Source organism: Euprymna scolopes, chromosome 20, assembly GCF_053919585.1.
Source record: "Euprymna scolopes isolate OS-2025 chromosome 20, ASM5391958v1, whole genome shotgun sequence".
Lineage (NCBI taxonomy): Eukaryota > Metazoa > Mollusca > Cephalopoda > Sepiida > Sepiolidae > Euprymna > Euprymna scolopes.
In genome coordinates this window covers 74,577,560-74,599,807 of record NC_136501.1, presented here as the reverse complement: position 1 = coordinate 74,599,807, position 22,248 = coordinate 74,577,560, and positions in this window count along the sequence as shown.

Here is a 22,248-nt window from a genome sequence, read left to right as displayed (position 1 = left end):
TTTGCAATTAGTTTCCCTGTTCTAAGATACTCCTTCCTGACTTTTTCCTTCATTTCTCTGTTCATGATGCCTACACTCTCTAGCACTCCCAAATACTTATATCCTGTATCTTCTATTTCTTTCCTGATTTCTTCATTTGCCAGCACTATTCCATTCGAATGAACCTTTACTCCTTTTTTCATCACCAGCACCGCACATTTACTAATCCCAAACTCCATCCCAATATCTTCAGAGTATGTCCCCACAAGTTCTACCAGTCTCTCTATTTCCTTTTCATTTCTACCGAATATTTTCAAATAACCCATGCACAGTAACGACTCTCCTTGAAATATCTCACGTTTAATGCCAACCTGCCCCATCTCCTTTCTGTTTTCTGTCAGCTTCGTTTTCCATTGAACCATACTTGTCGCCAAAAGCCCTACCACATTATCAGCAACCTTCATCATCAATAGTGTTTCACGTATCCATGAATGAGGAACCATGTCATAAGCCTTTCTGTAATCAATCCATGCTACGCTCAGATTCCTCTTCTTCTTCGCATCCTGCACAGTAATAATAATAATAATAATAATAATAATAATAATAATAATAATAATAATAATAATAATAATAAATCAGCAAGGAAGCCCTAAAGAAAACCATAGGAAAAATGGCAAACTGGAGAGCGGAAGGGCACGACTGGATACATGCATACTTGTTCAAAATATCACAACCTTACACGAAAGTTTAGCCCAAAACCTGAGATGTATATAAGAAGCAAGCGTACCAGACTGGATGACAAAAGGTAGAACCACACTGCTACAGAAGGACACGGAGAAAGGAACCGCCCCTAGCAACTACAGGCCAATCACATGCTTACCAACTATGTGGAAGATACTGACAGCACAACTGAGATCACAAATCTACCACTCCCTGAATAACCGTGGCCTCATCCCCGAGGAGCAGAAAGGATGGCAAAAAGGGAAAAGAGGAACACATGACCTGTTATATATGGATCAAAAGATCCTAAAGGATGTAAAAAGGAGGAGAAATAATTTAACCATGGCATGGATCGAATACAAAAAAGCGTACGACAGGGTCCCCCAAGCATGGATAATAGAATGCTTACAAAGGTATAAAATACCAAGCAGGATCATCAACGTAATAGAAAATGCAGTGTAAACATGAAGTCTAGAATTGACAGCTGATGGACAACACATAACAGAAATTAACATACAAAGATACATCTTTCAAGGAGACTCACTATCACCACTACTGTTCATCATAGCCATGATGCCCTTGAACAGTATTCTGAGAAAGTGCGAAGACGGATACAAGTTCTCCAATACAGAGGAAAAATGAAACACCTGATGTGCATGGACGATCTGAAACTTTTTGCAAGGACTGAAAAGAGGTAGAGACACTAATTAACACTACCATGATCTTCTGCCAAGATATCCAAATGTAATTTGGAATGGAAAAGTGCGCACTACTAGTTATAAGAAAGGGAAACTGGAAAGACAGAACGCATGAAACTACCCAACCAAACAGAAACGAGGGCACTTGGGAAACAAGACGACTATAAATACTTGGGAATTCTGGAAGCGGACACCATCAGAGCAACATAAATGAGAGAGAAAATTGGAAAGGAATACCTCAGGAGAACAAGAAAACTCCTGGGAACGAAATTATATAGCAGAAACCTAATAAAAGGTATAAATACAATGGCAGTATCACTAGTAAGATACTCTGGACCGTTTATAGGGTGGACCAAAGAAGAACTGAGACAACTCGACCAGAAAAATAGGAAACTCATAACCATGCATACTGCACTAAACCCAACGAACGATATTGACAGACTCTACATGAAAAGGAAAGACGGCGGGAGAAGACTGATCTGTATAGAAACTGTGTGAAGGACACGAAAAAAGAACTAGAAAAATACATAATACAAAACACTGAATGAATAATTATGGCAGCGAGAGACACTGAAAAGAAAACCAGAAAACAGAGACACAAGCAACAAAACGAGAAAAGAGAAACAACTCCAGGGAAGATTCATAGGAATGAAAAAAGACGAGAATAACGAAAACACCTGGACATGGATGCAAAAAGGACATGTAAACCGAGAAACTGAATCTATAGTAACTGCAGCACAAGATAACTCGATAAGAACCAACCATATCAAAGTAAGGATAGATAAACCACAAGAAAACAGCAAATACAGACTATGTGTACAAAGAGATGAAACGATAAACCATATAGTAAGTGAATGCAGGAAACTGCTCCCAAAGGAATACAAAAACAGGCATGACCAAGTGGGGAGAGTGGTACACTGAGAATTGTGGAAACGACTGCATTTTGAGCGTTCAGACAAAAGGTCCAAGCATAAACCCGCAACAGCACCCGAAAACGAGAACCACAAAATCCTATAGGACATGGACATACAGACGGACAAACCCATCTAAGCAAGAAGACCAGATGTCGTAATAATTAACAAGAAAGAAAAATCCTGTCAAATCGTAGATTTGCAATTCCAGCTGAGTACAGGGTGAGTATAAAAGAAAAGGAGAAACGAAGGGAGTTAAAAGGGATTTGGATGATGAAGAAAATCAAAATAGTACCGATAATAGTAGGAGCACTAGGAAAAATTCAGAACAAATCAGAGGAATAACTGCAAAAGTACAACGACTAACGATAATGAAAACGACTGAAATATTAAGGAAACCCCTTGAATGCGGAGAATAATACAAGAAGACAATATAATGAATAAGCGTAACAGGGAATGAAGAACACCGAAGCTGCATATTTACAAGTTCTACACCCCCATTATGCATCCTCCTCCATTTTTTCATCACCGCCCCCCCCCCAATAAAAAAGTGCTACTAAAAGGCCGAGAAGGTTCAATCAGTACTGAAAGACCGAGGAGCGAGCGCAAACCAGACCACGGCTCGACAAGCGCAAAGAGAACTGGGACCTTACGGAGGCTGAGGACCACTCAAATCCAGTATAAACCAGTGGCCACTACCAGCGAGAAATCAATGGTAAGCGGATGTTGCGATGATGCAAATTCATTTGCAAATGCTACCGAAGGATGTGGAAACAGCTGGACGTCTGGGGAGACTTGTTGTCAGTCACCAGATTTTCACTTCCGGAGAACACCACAGGTTTCCAATCAGATCGTTTGTTGACTTGTGTGAAAGCTCCATGTCAGGCAATAATAATAATAATAATAATAATAATAATAATAATAATAATAATAATAATAATAATAATAATAACAATAACAATAACAATAACAATAATAATAACAATAATAATAACAATAATAATAATAATAATAATAATATTAATATTAATAATATTAATATTAATAATAATAATATTAATAATAATAATAATAATAACATTAATAATAATAATAATAATAATAATAATAATAATAACAATAACAATAACAATAACAACAATAATAATAATAATAATAACAAGAACAACAACAATAATAACAATAACAACAATAATAATAATAATAATAATAATAATAATAATAATAATAATAATAATCGTGCACACTACTTAAAATTAAAAAAAGTTTAAGAAAGGCGGGATATTTTTACTGCAAATAATCACGATTATGAGTTTGATACAAAATTTAATTATTCTTACTTTAGTTAATTCATGCTACCAAAGGCGAAGGAAATCCTAAACTCTGAGAAGTAACCGCTACACAAAATGAAATTATAAATTTTCAGTTCGTTTTGTCAGAAATTTTTATTATTTTCTTTGTTCTTTTCATGAATACAAGTTGAACTGGATTTTACTCTCATCACAGTTAATTTTAAGTTTATTTGAAAAGAACAAAAAGAGAAACGTGCTTTATTGAAAATAATAAAAAAGACAAAAGTGCTTTATTTGAAAATAACAAAAAGAGAAACGTGCTTTATTGAAAATAATAAAAAGAGAAACGTGCTTTCTTTGAAAATGATAAAAAGAGTAACCTATTTCATTTGAAATAAATAAAATGAGAAATGTGCTTTATTGAAAATAATAAAAAGAGAAACGTGCTTTATTGAAATAATAAAAAGAGAAACGTGCTTTATTGAAAATAATAAAAAGAGAAACGTCCTTCATTTGAAAATAATAAAAAGAGAAACCTGCTTCATTTGAAAATAACAAAAAGAGAAACCTGCTTTATTATAAATAATAAAAAGAGAAACGTGCTTTATTTGAAAATAATAAATACCGAACCGTGCTTCATTTGAAAATAACAAAAAAGAGAAACGTGCTTTATTGAAAATAATAAAAAGAGAAACGTGATTTATTGAAAATAATAAAAAGAGAAACCTGCTTCATTTGAAAATAATAAAATCAGAAATGTGCTCTATTGAAAATAATAAAATGAGAAACGTGCTTTATGTAAATAATTAAAAGACAAACGTGCTTTATTGAAAATAATAAAAAAGAGAAACGTCCTTCATTTGAAAATAATAAAAAGATAAACATGCTTATTGAAAATAATAAAAAGAGAAACGTGCGTTCTTTGAAAATAATAAAAAGAGTAACCTGCTTCATTTGAAAATAATAAAAAGAGTAACCTGCTTCATTTGAAAATGATAAAAAGAGAAACGTGCTTTATTGAAATAAGAAAAAGAGAAACGTGCTTTATTAAAGTAATAAAAAGAGAAACGTCCTTGATTTGAAAATAATAAAAAGAGAAACGTGCTTTATTGAAAATAACAAAAAAGTGAAACGTGTTTTATTGAAAATAATAAAAAGAGAAACGTGCTTCTTTGAAAATAATAAAAAGAGTAACCTGCTTCATTTGAAAATAATAAAATGAGAAATGTCCTTTATTGAAAATAATAAAAAGAGAAACGTCTTTGATTTGAAAATAATAAAAAGAGAAACGTGCTTTAATTGAAAATAACAAAAAGATAAACATGCTTTATTGAAAATAATAAAAAGAGAAACGTGCTTTAATGAAAATAACAAAAAAAGTGCTTTATTTGAAAATAACAACAAAGAGAAACGTGCTTCATTGAAAATAATAATATAAAGAGAAACGTGCTTTATTTGAAAATAATAAACAGAGTAACCTGCTTCATTTGAAAATAATATAAAAGTGAAACTCCTTTATTGTAAATAATAAAAAGAGAAACGTGATTCTTTGAAAATAATAAAAAGAGTACCTGCTTCATTTGAAAATAATAAAATGAGAAATGTGCTCTATTGAAAATAATTAAAAGAGAAACGTGCTTTATGTAAATAATTAAAATAGAAACGTGCTTTATTGAAAATAATAAAAAAGAGAAACGACCTTCATTTGAACATAACAAAAAGATAAACATGCTTTATTGAAAATAATAAAAAGAGAAACGTGCTTTCTTTGAATATGATAAAAAGAGTAACCTGCATCATTTGAAAATTAAAAATGAGAAATGTGCTTTATTGAAATAATAAAAAGAGAAACGTGCTTTATTGAAAATAATAAAAAGAGAAATGTGCTTTATTGAAAATGACAAAAAGAGAAACGTGCTTTATTTGAAAATAACAAAAACAGAAACGTTCTTTATTGAAAATAATAATAAAATGAGAAACGTGCCTTATTTGAAAATAATAAAAACCGAACCGAGCTTCATTTGAAAACAAAAAAGTTAAACGTCTTTTGTTTGAAAATAATAAAAAGAGAAGCGTGCTTTATTGAAAATAATAAAAAGAGAAACCTGCTTCATTTGAAAATAATAAAAACAGAACCGTTCTTTATTGAAAATAATAAAAAAGAGAAACGTGCTTTATTGAAAATAATAAAGTTAGTAACTTGCTTTATTGAAAATAATAAAAAGAGAAACATACTTTCTTTGAAAATAATAAAAAGAGAAACGTGCTTTATTGAAAATATTAAAAAGCGAAACGTGTTTCATTGGAAATAATAAAAAGAGAAACGTGCTTCATTTAACAATAATACAAAGGGAAACGTGCTTTATTGAATATAATAAAAATAGGCACGTGCTTTATTGAAAATAATAAAAAATAGAAACGTGCTTTACTGAAAATAATAAAAAGAGAAACGTCTTTTATTTGAAAATGATAAAAAAGACTGACTTTCACCTTTTCCCAGACATTAAGTTGTTTTTTAAAGGAACGCGTTTCCCAGATGCTGCTGCCTTGATTTCTGAAGTCACGTCGTGGTTTGAGGCCCAACCGGGGGTGTTCTAGAAAGACGATCTCTAGAGCTGCATCCAACAACGGGAGAAATGCATAACTCTGTGTGGTTCGTATGTCGAGAAAGACTAATATCTGTGCCAAGTTTCGTTGCTCTACAGCTATGGGAAGTTGTTCAGGGGTATTACTTATTGCACGCACCTCGTATATATAAAGGAAAAATCTTTATAGAGATAAAAAAACATGACAAAGAACATACTTTTGGCATTGATTGAGTACAAAAATACTTTGACATCATTCCATAAGCATGAATAATTGTACGCATAAAAATGTAAAATATATCCGACAAAATTATTAATATTATTAAAAAAAGCAATGGAAACATTGAGCTTGTAACCGATAGCGGGAGGACAATACCTGACTAATATAAGAATACAGTAAGCATCTTCAAAGGAGATTCACTATCATAACAACTATCTTCGGCAACATTTTACGTATTACAGTTTATTACAGTTTATTTTCTTCCGAAAAACGTATTTAATAACACAAATAACTTTACTAGAAAAACATATTTCCTAAATTAATAAGTTCCTCATTAGTAAAACAAATTTCACAAATTCGATTACTTACTTGAACTCAAAAATGAATCCACTTATTAAGTGCAGTATTTTTATATCAATGCGAAGTTTTTAGCTGACGTTGCTTCCGGGCTTCTTTGAGTTGTCTATCCTTATATATCGTGAACATTCTCATTCAATTATTGAAAAAAGTTATATTTCATTTTTTAAAATGAGCTGTAAATAGCTTATCTGCAAGCATTCATTTCTTTCAAAAAAGTGCTTACCATTAATGACGCCTAACAACGGCAAGAAGATCCAACATGATCCGACATAGAGACGTAGACAATGTCGTATCTGTTCCTTAATCTAAAGGGCATGTGACGATTGTTTCATTTTGTTTAACACCTAGGAAGTTTTCTCAGAACGTAGCAACTACTCCCCAGACGCGTGCTCGACACGCACAAACTTCCCGACAAACAATAAAATCATAAGTTTAAGTTTTTCACATAATCCAACTAAAGTGCTCTATAATTGCTAAGAAAACTAAAGACGATATCCAAGTACATACTAACAAAATAGTGAATATGAGCACTAGAGTAAATAGTAACAAAGTAAGCATTATAACAACATTAAGAATAAAACCAAAGTATAACAAGAAGAAGAATCAAGATAAAAATAATAAAGTTAATAATGAAGAAAAAAATGTGTAACTGTAGAAGCAAGACACTAGTACCGCTACAAAATTAAGGGATATGCATTAGATTTGCAAACAAGATATTATGACTATAATAGCACATGCAAGTAAAGCGCTAATTAAAACAGTTCTAGCATTTCATTACTCCAAGAGTTGAGGGGCAATGCATGTACACATTTAGACCACCGATCTAGAGCGTATCTGAATGAGAAATTTTAAATTCTAGAATTTAAACTATCCCCAAAACTTATTAAACTGCAGAAGTGAAATAACAAAATCTTGCAACATTTTATTATTTCACTTCTACATTTTAATAAGTTTTGCGGATAAGGTAAATATTAGAATTAAGAATGTCTATACATATATATAATATGCTTTAATTTAGAGTTACAATAACACATAAAATAAGATAATTATTAAAAAAAAATGTGTCCAAAGCACGCTATTAAGATAAACTTTATATAATCACAAAAAAGAGATATTTTACTTTATAGAAAACTGAACATTCAAATAGGAAGTACATCAGCCAAACCATTCTCTGAATAAAGTTCGACCATTGAACACTTCAACTAAAAAACGGGGATAAATCTGAATTTGAATGTCTAGCATGCATAAAAACATATACTAATACGTCTTGGCCTGACGATTCCTTACTGAGAGTAAACCCAGAATTTTCTTTGTAGCTTATTATCATATTTTCATAGTATGTATATATATATATATATATATATATATATATATATATATATATATATATATTTATATATATGTGTGTGTGTATAACTTTTTAAATCTATATATTAAAAATAAGTCTCAAGCACTATGTTAGAAAACTCCCTTGCTTGTAAGTCAGCAAATCTCATGTAATCTCTATTAATTAGCTCGCGACAATTTACCCTGGTCTTAAAATGTCTGTAGGGATTATCAGTTGTTTACAATGCAACACTTTTTGAATGATTTTTGTATATCAGAATAGAATAAGTAAAATGCATTCCCAAACAGAACAACATTGAACCACTTTTATATTGTTTTATGATAATTAAAATTTAGGTATAACGCAAGAGCATTTCTCGAATCCTTAATTCTAAATTTTTTTTTACTAAAATTCATTACATCGTTTTTCTTGTAGAAAATTAAACAAAATAGGTTTATGATGTCTTCAGAAGAAATTTATGGAATTATGATTGATGTGTGTCTAATAACTCTTGTGCTGTTTTAATGCAAATCTGAAATATTTAGATTTTGAAATGGGAAGCACAATATTGATTTTATACTCTCCTAAAATATATAAATTTAAATTTCATTGATCTATAATAATAATTGTTCAAATGTCATGAAGTCTGTGATATCTCAATACCACGAAGGACTTTTAATTTATTTCCCCTCATCCTTAAACTTAACTGCGTATTACTCACTTTATACATTCTTATGCCGAGCAGTTGTGTTACAAAATGCAGAATAATTAAGTAATTGCATCAGGACAGAATCAAATGTATAGAAATGTAGTCGAATTAGTTCTTTTTATTTATCTCTTGCAAAGATAACCCATTTCGTGAACAGAAGTACCAATATTCTTTATTATGCATCAGCCTCAAACTGGGTATTTGTGTTTATATGATGACTTCTCATTCTTGTAAAAGTTCGTTCATACCTTCTCCATTTTACATGTTAAGAAAACTTATTTTCCTTATTTCAATATACAAAATATATAATAATGATTCCAATAATGAGTAAACGTTTGATTCCAATAATGAGTAAACGTTTGAATCATATGAATGAAACAGAAATACCTCATCGCAAAATCATGACTATTTTATTGCGGAGTATTGTTATATATAAAAATTTGTAAAGACAATAGAAGTGTGTCGTAAAATGCAATATTAAGGCTTCTTAGTGGTGGCCAATGACGTCTATATATGTTTATAGTCGTAAACAGAATTAAATACATCGTCAGCAGTTCAGCCCGATTCGTTGTTTGTTGGTTGGTTGTTTTTGTACGGCATATCAACCCATTTCAGGTTATTTAATGCTGAATCCAAAGATTTCGAAGAAAGATTTTTTTAATAGTATATTTGTTGTTTTCAAGTCGGTTTCTATTTGACCCATAGTTGGAACCCTAGCAGGTACTACCACTCCAGGTCAGAATGGACCCGGGAGCAATGGAAATTAAAGGGTGGCTCCACACTCCACAAAGCCCGCATGGATTTAATTTATCTACCTTCGAAGCTAGAAGAAATGAAGTAAAAAAAAAACAAGTAAAATTAACAGATACATGTATGTGCGTAGAATTCGGAAGATGAAAATAGAATAAACACACACAATATCCGGTCAAAGAAATACTCCCCCAGCCTCCAAATTTGGTTAGCCATGATACCGTAAGTGCTGTCGTGCGTGTACCAAGTTAAGTATTATCCTAAACAATCCTAGTCCTAAAAAATACTGTTTTATTTCTTCTCTTTTAAATTTCTTATCTGATTTTGTAGTTATGTGTATTTTAATTTATATATGCATTTGTTTTGTTTTCTCTGCTTAGACTTTTAAATTCTCTCCCCCCTCAAGCAAAACTCAACCACATTCTCTTCCAGCTTTAATAATTCCACGCTCTGTACTAAGGCTAGAGATAAAACACCATTAGGCAGGATAAAATTTCCGAAATTAACACAAATGTGGATTTATTTTTTCTACCGTAGAAGTCAGAAGAAGTTTATGTAAGTAATATAATTAATATCTACAATTACCTTATGCTCGCTAGTATTAAAAAAAGGCCTTGTTTATTTTTCTACCAAACCTCTGGATATAGCTTTTAATTAACTGTACTAAAATTTTAACTGAAATCTTCAGTGATCTTAGCTGCGTCACTAGGACTTTCTTCAGAGTAGATACAATTGTTTTGTCCCCAACCTTAACAATTGCCTATAAATATGAATTCCGAATCACGACGAAATAATTGTTTCTCTTTACCTCCAAGATGACTGCCTATGTCTAACCTGCAAATAAAATAGGGGAAAGAAGGGAAGATTTTATTCCTTTCTCCCAAGCTAAGGCAATACTGTAAACTCTAAATCCAAATGAAACTTTACTGTATGCTGTAAGTTAATAACTCCGACCCTTGAAAGCTAACAATCTGCCCCCCCTCTTGCTGCCACTAAAACCCTACATTATACATAGGCCTTAGTAGTGGAATCCTCAGCCTCAAGCTCCTAACTGTCACATGCTAACCGCCTAACAATCCTCACTAAACATCTATACATTTCTACCTCTGACATGCATTAGAGTTCATTCCTATCCAGTTTGGTACTTACCAGCCAAAGTATGCACTCGGATGCAAAGCGATATTCATTACATAACAATTGCCTCTTCCTAGATGGTTTTGCAACGAACAATACTAAACTAAATCCGATACTTCCTGTCATGCAAAACGCTCAATGACTCTTAAATGAAAACTGAAATTATCTCCCCTCAGTAGTAGAAACACTAACGCAACTTCTATCTATATGCATCTACTGAAAATTTGCCCAAATATCTATTTACTTAATTATACATACGGAATACGCCACGACTTAAAATGTACCTCCAGTTATACCCTTACTGTACTGCACCTACACCTTAACGTTCGTAAATCTAAATATACAGTGACTGGGCAAAATTATTAGCTCAATACCTAATACCTACTCAAACTATAACGTTATCCTGAACCTAAACTAACATAAAGTTAAAGAAAAATGGAAAAACCTAAAGGTAAAAGTCTTAATCAACACTAACGCTTTTCTAACAAGCCTCCCCACAAAACTGCTTCCACTGCATGTCCCTAAATCACTTTGAGGAGTGTAACTATTCATTAGATATATAACCTCTACAAACTAACCCTGTAACATTAACTAACCACGCGGGGTCGCAGAAATATCTGGATTAGAACCCAGGCGCGGAGCAAACCCTCTCAGGGCTGATGGACCCAGTAGATCTTCCCAAATCACCCGTCTAGGAGAAGGAAAACTTTGAAACTAAACCAAAGGGGAGGGAGGCATCTCCAGTCTTGGATGACAACCTTCCTAGAGCTGGGGACTCAAACAAATTACCGGTCTTCAAACCTAAATTGCTTAAGGAGTAGATTGACTCTGTCTATCGCCGGCTTGCATACTCCTTCTTTGCCTATTAGTCAGGCGCAAAAACACTATCACAAGTTAATCGACAAAACACTTAGTGGTAGATCTTGTTTCTTGTCTAGGGCAATGAATGCCGTTCCCCCAACACATCCCACCCCTCAAAACTGGGCACTTAGGAGTGCTTGACTACCACATTTGCAGTGCAATTAGATTGGGATGATCTTCTTCTGATGGGCTGACGGTACCGGATTGCCAGTTCCTGGTTGCTGTTTCCGACTCGTAGTACAGGGGCCCTAATTGTTTGGTAGCGCTTAGAGCGGCTGCTCCATCAACAGTTGTATAATATCGGGATGTTTGTAGTGTCATGTCGCGCATGGAAAGGGACTCTGCACTCATCTCCGATGAGCTTTCCTGAGGCGACAGTTCTAGTTGAGGAAAGATCAGCTAGTTGTGTTGCATGTCTGATATCCTGCATAACCTCTTGTTCATTCCCCCCCTCACCTAACTGAAATTCTTTAAAAACATGACGAAAGTACAATAAAAAAATAAGCTTAAACCAGGCCTAGGGACAAACAAATCCAACTTGCCTCCTCCCTTGAGGCTTGCATTCACTAACATCTGTGGGCTTAGAACTAATTTAGCTGATGTTGAAGCATTTCTCTTAACAAACACCCCGGATATCTAAGCACTAAGCGAGACTAACCTACACTCCTCCATCCCCTCTACTTTAATATGCTTGGCTATCTCCCACTCTGCCGTAAGGACTCTGACAGACATATGCACGGACTTGGAGTCTACATTTGTAACACCCTTCACCTGACTAGAGAAACAAACCTAGAAACGGACGATCAAGCCTTTATGTGCTTTAGACTAAACATACAACATAACAATAGCTACTTTTATTATCTCTACCGCTCTCCCTCGACCTAGGTCTGCACCATAATAAACAAAGTCTCTGACAGCATAGACACAGCACTCTCCCTCTAGCGCACAAGTACATGTATTTGGTAACTTTAATGTTCACCACAAAAACTGGCTTGGATTCTCTACTCACACAGATGCAGCGGGCAGCTCAACACATAGTTTCGCTATACCTCACTCCCTATTACAAATGGTTACGTTTCCAACCTGTTTCCCTGACCAGCAAGAACAACAAGCATCACTTCTAGATTTGTTTCTGACTACAGTTCCCGAGGATTGTATAACAAATGCTGACAGCCCACTCGGGAACGCTGATCATGCATGATAATGGTAGAAATCGCCCTAGATTCTAGACACAAAACTGAAGAGCCATGCTCAAAACAACGAGATATTATAAAAAGGCTGACAGGGAAGCTATCAGAGATTTAACCAGAGATGCCCCATGGGGAAATATTTTTCTCTTCCTGCTGAACAGTGTGCAAATGAGACCACTGAATGGTTCAAAACAGCAATTGAAGCACATGTTCCCATGCGGAAATTTTATAGCAAGCCCCACTCTCCCCAATGATTTACTTCGACTTGCGCAACTGCCATTGCTCAAAGGCAGCATGCATACCGCAGATTTAACCGACATAAGTCCAGTTCAAACACACAGAAGTGTATAGATGCTAGAAGTAACGTGAAGAAAGAAATAGCGACAGCTAAGAGAGAATTTACTGAAACCACTAAAAAAAGCATCGTAGCACAAAAACTAGGAAATCGTGACTTCTGGAAAATCTACAACAGTATAGTAAATAATGGGCAATCAACAATTCCCCCACTAACCAACAATCACGAGGTTGTTTGCTCAGCAACCGACAAGGGTAATATGCTTGCCAGCCGGTTTGTCTCGAACTCCACACTGGACCCTTCCAACTACCCCCTGCCTGACTTTCCTTTGCGGACAGACGCCACACCAGACGATCTGAAAACCACCCCTGCTCAGGTACACGTTATCATTAAAAAAAACCCTGACACTTCAAAAGCATATGGACCTAATCTCATCCCGGCTGTGCTATTAAAAAAGTGCTCAGCCGATGTAACCAGTTCTCTCCAAACTCTACAACAAATGCCTTAATGAATTATGCTTACCGGGCTGTTGGAAAACTGCTTCTGTGGTACCAGTATTCAAGAATTCTGGCGAAAAGACTGACCCATCAAATTATCGCCCCATAAGCCTCCTCACACTTTTCGCCAAGATATTTGAGACCATGATTAACCATGCTCTAGTCCGGCACCTTACAGATGCTAAACTTCTGACTGACCAACAATATGGATTTAGACAAGCCCGTTCCACAGCAGACATCCTCACTGTCATCTCTGAACGTATATACCATTCACTGGACAAAGCGGGGGAGGGCAGAGCGGTAGCTCTATATATATCTAAGGCTTTTGACAGGGTATGACATGAGGGTCTCCTCAGGAAAATTAAATCATACGGTATCACTGGTAGAATACTTAACATAATAAAATCCTTCTTAGATAAGAGAAAAATCCAGGTTGTCCTCAAGGTTGTACATCCAAACAGCGTGATATAAATGCGGGAGTGCTTCAGGGGTCTATCCTTGGACCTCTATTGTTCCTAATATTTATTAATGACCTCCCCGAAAAAACTGCCTCTTAGATGGGTATATATGCTGATGACACCACACTCTATAACACGCATGACAGGAAAACAAATGAACACATATCTAAAGAAATGTCAAAACACACTAGAGGATGACCTCCAATCTGTAGTGAAATGGGGACATAAATAGATGGTCACATTCAATGATGCCAAGACTAAACTGGTTTCCTTCAATAATTACAAGAAACCTTCTCTGTCACCAATAGCAATGGCCAGTGACTCCCTGTCTGAGAGTGCATCTTTCAAACTGCTTGGCCTAACGTTCACAGGAAACATGAGTTGGAACAATTACATTGAAGGCATTGCCAGGGCCCCTGCGAAAAAGGTAGGCTCTCTCTACCGTCCTAAAAAACTACTGACACCTGAAAGTATACTGTAACTCTATAAGGCCACCATTCGCCCATGTATGGAGTATTGTTGTCACATTTGGGTTGGTGCATCTGCTGCTAGTCTCTCGCTCCTAGACAAGGTTCAAATGAGTGTCACCAATCTGATAGGCCCTGAACTTGCATCTAAGCTTCAGCCTCTGTCCAATCGACGAAATGTTGTATCCCTCTGCCTGTTCTACAAGTATTTTCATGGTGAATGACGAACTGCAGACACTTGTGCCCCCACGACGTAGACACCCTCGACAAACCCGATAGGCAACTAAATCCCGCCCCCACACAGTAGAGATCCCTAGATGTAAAAGATCTTTCTACCCCAGTAGTTTCTTACCCAGAACCGCTAGACTCTGGAATTCCATTCCAGGTCCCTGCTTACCTAATTGTACTGACATGCAGAAGTTTAAGTGTAACGTGAACCGAAATCTTGCTGCCCAAATCCCAACATAGTGTCCCTGCAGTTGCTACCCCTGATAGTAGCCCCCTACACCAAAGTGGCAACGTGCCTTGTTTGGGGTGAAAATGTAATAAACAAAAAAAAATAAATAAATAAAAGGCGGGGGGCTCACCACTGAATATAGTTTAAGGTCATGTCCAGGATCGAATCGTTGTTTATTTTTTCCTCTATTACATTGAAAAGGCAAAGAAAATTAAAAATTTTATGTGATGGCATTTAAGTGCGCATATATATATATATATATATATATATATATATATATATGCGCACTTAAATGCCATATATATATATATATATATATATATATATATATATATATAGTAATTAACAAATAATGATGTTTCTTATAGATTGGAGGAATATATGTGTGTGTGTGTATGTCTGTGTGCGTGCGTGTGTATGCGCGCCTACGTGCGCGTGGGTGCGCGTGCGTGCGCGTGCGTGCGCGTGTGTGTGTTTCAGTGCGCAATTTAAATATATATATATATTAGCCCAAACATGAGCTTTCTTCATTACTATTTATTTATTTTCTTTTAAATTCTATTCATTTCATTATTTTGTTTTCTTTCTCCAATATTTAAGAACGCATTTTAAACAATAATTTAATATGTCAGTGCTTTCAGCTCTTACAAATTCCTAGTTGCATTCTTGAAGTTTTAATCTGGATTTTTTTGTATCTACGACGCCATTAATTGCCGACATTTGTTTTTATTTTTCTTATGTAGTCGTGCATCGAGGATGAACCGAGTTTCTTTTTATTTGTGTTTATGATTAAATTAATTTGTGTCAGCTTCGACAGCTAATTATTTTTGTCCTTTTTAGAGTCTTTAGAAACAATGGATACAACCTGGAAGTTCGCCTACACTAATAACCAATAAGTCCGTTATTTCTTACCCTAATTTTCTTAAACTGGCATTGCTTACATCCAGTTACAGAAAATGCAAGACGACTAGAAACGATACCGAGACAAGCAAACAAAATTGAGTGATTTTTTCGGAGATTTCCCTCCGCCAGACTAGTTGCCCAATCAAAGGTGTCGACTGTAATATTTATCGTGTTATATGTGGACGTAATACCACATGAAATGAACATTTCGGAACGAATATAATATTAGTTTTTTTTTTAAGTAGATAAGCATGATAACAGACTAATAAGGAAAGGGCACAAACACATGACTAAATCAGAAGCAAGATATGCTGGTCAAGTCCTTCGCAATATAATTTTTTAGCATCTTTGGAAACACGACTAAACGAATCTACTAACACATAATGAAAAAATATAGTGGACAAATATAGTTGTTGCACAAAAGTATTCATCGTTAGTTTATTTTTATTTTTACCCACCTATTTTTTTCTTGGAACTTTACGCAGTCTTCATTCTCAAGCTCGACTATTAATTCCCGGTTTTAGATTACTTGCTTCCTAATCTTTTCTCTCTGTTGTTACTGAATCAATAAAAACACATAACAATATTTTGAATGAATCAGTAGATTTTTCTCAAGTTATTAATGGCTCTACTGGGAAACATCAACATTATATAAGTAAATTATTCTTCAGTAAATACGTGCGCCGAAATTTACCAGTAACAAGTGTTAGATCGTCGCATTGACTCCCCTTCGTTCCTCTGGCGGGCTGAGGTTGTTACTATCATCTCAACACAATCACACACTATCATATTCATACACATGCAAGCATTAAAAACACGCCGACACACAACTAATACACTCTTCCATTATCGAATACGTGTCATATTACCTGTCTTTATATATGAAAAAAAATGACATTTACTTTTATTAATAATTTCTAAAAATGTGTGTAGTAAGTGGCTCATATGCTTCACTGTAGTACTATTTTCATTGCCACTGTTTTTAACACGTTATAGAGCATGGCCGAGTGGTAATTTGGTCATGAGCGTAGAGATACAAAGAAATCTCTTCCCATAATCCCCTTGCTATCTTTCTGTCTTTTTCCTGCACGACCACCATGAAGTGAAGACGCATATTCTGTCTTTCCCTCAATACTAGTTAGGTTAGTTAGCTTTGAAAAGCCTATTGTCCAGTTTTTAATTGCAAAAGTTTTTGTAATATATATTTTGTAAAATAAAATAGTTATGCTTTCTATATATTACAATTGCCGTTTTTCTTGTGTCTGCCATAAATGCCTTCATAAATGCCTTCATTGAAACAACGAAGCGGTCCGGAAAATGAAGAAAGAAAATTCCAGTCAGAACGCCACCAACGGAGTAACACAACACATTCAACATCTCAGGTATGATTTGCGTGGTACAAAGCCCCTAATGGCTGCACCATCTTTACGTCTCCCGGAGACCACTTTAAGACATTTAATATAACACGTCTGTCCGCCATACACCTCAGTGACCGGCTGATAGTGGTATGCCAACCTGGAGAGTTTATTCACAAAGCATTTGCCCAAGCCCCTCCCCCTACATAGTTGCTAAAAACAATATTATAGATAATGAAAACCGGGTCTGATGACGGTTAAGCTCACATAAAACCAACCTTGACGGGTTTGGTATTGATCGGCCAATAAATAAATATCAGTGACTCGTTGTCTTTACATCGGCAGCTTACGGACACCATTTCTGCCACATTTACTCGTGAGGATAAAATATTACATTGTATTTACTGAGCAAGGGCATCACAATTGTGACATCTACAGAAGATTTAAGTTTCTATTTTTAACTCTCAGTATTCAATGCTTTTATCGCTACCAGCTGAGGCTGGGATAAATTCTATATGGTCATACGATATTGTGTTTGCACCTCAATTAAATGGTTACATACATACACATGACAAAAAATTTCAATTTGACTATGAAACCTCTCTAGCCTTATTCCGGACATTCTGATTGGCTAAGCTCTGACCATTTTCATATTCGGGATTATAGATATTATCATCATAAACAAACGCTAATCTACCATTCAAATATCGCGTCGCAATGATAGCGATTCTTCCTCTATGAGTGCAGGGCTACGTAACCTTTTTTTGATGAACACATTGACACAACATCATGCAGGCAGCATAATATAGCAGGGAGCGAGCTAGAGAGAGAAGAAGAGATAGATAGAGAGATATACAGAGAAAAAGATATATGTATATAAGACAGACAGACAGACAGATAGAGAGAGAGAGAGAGAGGGCGATGAAAGGAGGGAGAGAAGAAATATAAACTTTTCTAAATTTCTTTTCATTCCGAAAACTAAAATATCACAAACATTATTTACAATAAACTATTTATTTCACACTTATATATATATATATATATATATATATATATATATATATATATATATATATATATGTAATATTTGGGTCGTTAAAAGTGAATAAAACCATATTTCTACCTTACCAATTTAATTGAAATTTTCAGAAAATCTATTTTTAAAGGCAAAGAATGTTCGCATGTTATTAAAATAATTTAACATTGCGAATTATAAAAATATTAAATTATAAATGAAAATATTTTTCGTAACTGCGAGATTGTCCCCAGTAAATTTCCGGTAGAAATGAGCCTTTCACTTATTGAGATAAGTATTATTTGTATTAATTTTTATGATACTCATGCAGAGAGTGATCCGTGCTGAAATAATAACGTTATTATTTAAAAAAAGCCATTCTTAACATGGGGAGGGGAGGGTGTTTTGTACCTATTCTGTACTTTAACCTTACAATTGAATACAAAAAACATATCGTAAAACTTTAATTTGGAAACACGATTTAAAAAATAGCGCGGATCACTCTCTGCATTTTTTCCTTTTATTATTCTTAAGAGTAAAACTTTTCTTATTCATGAAAAGAGTTAAGCCTACGTAAATAAATAAATAAATATATGGTTGTACACGTGACAAATTATCAGTAAATGGTCTAGTTACTTTTTTATTTAAATTATTCATGAAAAGAGTTAACGTAAATAATCTTTGTAAAAGTAAGTGCGAAAGTACCGTAGTTGTACTCCAATGCGTAATTTCTATACTTATAGGTTTTTGGAAAATTTTTTCACTGGATTATTATTGATTGGCCACTAATTAAACAGATTATTAAAAAAATTTTTTTTTAAAAGAAATCATTATTTCGACATTTGAAAGTGGTGCTCACTTTTTAGTTACAACGTTCTGATAAATCAGTCACCCATTTTGTAACCAATAAAAACGCGGTATGTCAAAACCATAGAAAGTAAAAATAATATGAGCCTCTACCGCATTTGTAAGTCAGAAATATATTTGTTTCTCAAAGAAAAAAGAAATAGACTGAACATGACTTTTTTATTGTTTTTATGAAAATAAAGTTTCGAGTTTTTAAAATTTTTTTTACTTATTTAGCTAAAAGCCAGTTTGTGGGTGTGTTTTTTTTTAATAATTTGTTTTATGAAAGGTGAGGGTTTTTGTTTTTTTCAAATCTTTTTTTAAAATTTGTTTAAGTATTATAAATTTCACTAACATGCTGGAGAAATGTTGGTGCTAATGCAGAGAGTGATCCGCGCTATTTTTTAAATCGTATTTCCACGTTTAATTAAAGTTTTATATGTTTTTTTTCATTCAATTGTAAGGTTAAAGTACAAAACACCCTCCCCTCCCCATGTTAAGAATGCGTTTTAAAATAATAACATTATTATTTCAGCACGGATCACTCTCTGCATGAGTACCGTAATGTTTAATAATTTGGTATTTTTTTCGATTAGGTCCACCTCCACAATTTTCCTTTAAATGACGAAATTTAGACGTTTTTCGAGTATGCTGAATACGGAAATCGCATTGAAAATTTGCGGAAATCAGTAGTTATCGAGATATAAAAATTTATATTATGCATTGTATTCTTTGGCGGTCATCTTTTTACGCGCGCACGCGCCATAAACAAATGCACGCGCGTACAAAAATGGCCGCCAAAGATTACACTGCATAATACAACTTTTTATAGCTTGATAACTACTTATTTCTGCAAAATTTCAATGCGAGTTTCGTATTCAGCATAGTCGAAAACCATTCCAAGTCGTCATTTAAAAGAGAATTGAGGAGGTGGACCTAATATAAAAATTTACCAATAATTTTCCATCTCGTACACCTCCCGATACATTGCTTCGTCAACATGCGACCATTTTATATCTCCCGAAGACACTTCCGTATTTAGCCAAAAAAAAAAAAATGGGTGACCGATTTACCAGAACGTGGTAACTAAAAAGTGAGTACCCCTTTCAAATGTTGAAATATTTTTTTTTTCAATTTTTTTTTCATAATCTGGTTAGTGTTCAATCAATAATAATCCAGTGTAAAAATTTCAAAAAAACTATCAGTATAGAAATTCGCATGGGGGTGATGGTTGTATAACTCCGCCACGTAAGTAAATAAATAAAAAAATGTTACTTGCACATGCGTTAGCCTTGACTAGGGGGGGGTAAGGGAACGACCATTAAATAATTCTGTGGGTCGGCATGGAAATCAACGCCCAATGAGTACCAAAATAGTTTTCATGATATGAAGAAATTTTTTCGAAAAGTGGGTGATCACTTTTCAACGTAAATGTAACTTAAAATGAGCACCCACTTTCTGGCCACCCGGGAAAGGGGCATTTTTTTTTCGTGTTTATTGGCTTAAAGGTTTTTTGACAAGGCACTTTGGTACGCGAGTGCATATTTAACAGTTTTCGTTTATGCTCACGCGTAGCATAAACAAAGTGAAATGGGAAATAGTCCCAGAGTTCAGGGGTTATTACCATGCAAAAGAAATCAAACAAAAAACCTTTTAGCCAAGAAACACACAGAAAAAAAAATATAGCATCCATTTTTTTTCTATCGAATTCATTTGCTGTTTTTATTGAAAACTATTTTCCCCCGGATTTTTGATATAATTTTCCATTTATGGCCGTGCGTCTCACGTTCGTATATAACATTTTTTTGTAGACTTCGGTGTGCTAAAAACGAATCTGCAAACCATTTCCGTTGCAAAAAAAATAGTTTTTATGATATGAAGAAATTACTTTTTCGAAAAGTGGGCGATCACTTTCCATGTAAATTTAACTTAAAACGAGCACCCACTTTCTAGTCACCTGAGACAGGGGGGGTCCCATGTTTATTGGCTAAACAGCTCTCGTTTATGCTCACGCATAGCGTAAATGAAGGCTACGGCTGTGAAATGGAAAATAGTCCCAGAGTTCAGGGGTTATTACCAAACAAAAGAAATCAAACAAAAAACTTTTTAGCCAAGAAACACACAGAAAAATGCCCCTCTTTCAGGTGGCCAGAAAGTGGGTGCTCATTCTAAGTAAAATTTACATTGACAAGTGATCACCCACTTTCCAAAAAAGTAATTTCATGAATATCATGAAAACTTTCTTTTTGCGACGGAAACGGTTTGCAGATTCGTTTTTAGCACACCGAAATCTACAATAAAATATGTCGTTATATACGAACGTGAAACGGGCTTTAAAGTAAAATAATACCGGACTTTTTGGAGCAGATTTGCCGTGTACTTGTACAAATATCCTCAAACCAGGTAATCACTAAAAGGGACTTTTAAAAGTCGTCACCTGTATCGAGCAAACATTTAAAACCACCGATTATATGCCAGCCTACGTCATGATAACATATTGAGTGAGTTCCTAACAGTATTTGTATAGTTTTTTAGTTTAAACTAATTTTCCCAAAATTTCCCAAAACTTAACGTGTTCGATACAGTCTGCCGCCATTTGTTTTTTTCAGATATACCGATAAACATTGAATGTTTTTGAACCGATTATACATTACATAAAAACACTAAAATCTTATCCAGTAAGGTAGAACATTTACTTTTCTTGCCTTTGATAACATTTATTTGTTATATATTTATTTTTGACAACTTTTTTGTATCTGTTTTTAGTAATACAAACCCTTTTCATTTAATGTAACGTTTAGTCGGCTTGAAAAACAGTGTTTATCGGTGTATTTGAAAGCTACAAATGGTGGCGGACACTGTTGATTACTTTAAGTTAGAGAAAGTGAGTTAAAACTAAAAAAACATACAAAATACTGTCAGAAACCCACCGATCATGCCAGCCTATGTCATGGTAACATATATTTGTGGGGTTTCAGACACTGTTTTGTATAGTTTTTAGTTTTCAACTTACTTTCCCAAACTTAACGTATTCAACAGAGTCTGCGACCATTTCTGTTTTTCGAGCCGATTGAACATTTTACATTACATAAAAGCACTAAGCAATTATCCAGTTAGGTAGAAACGTAACTTACCTTACTTTTGCTTTCATTTATTTGTTTTTGGACAGCTTTTTCGAATCTGTGTATAGTAACCCCCCCATCAACCAAATATTAATTA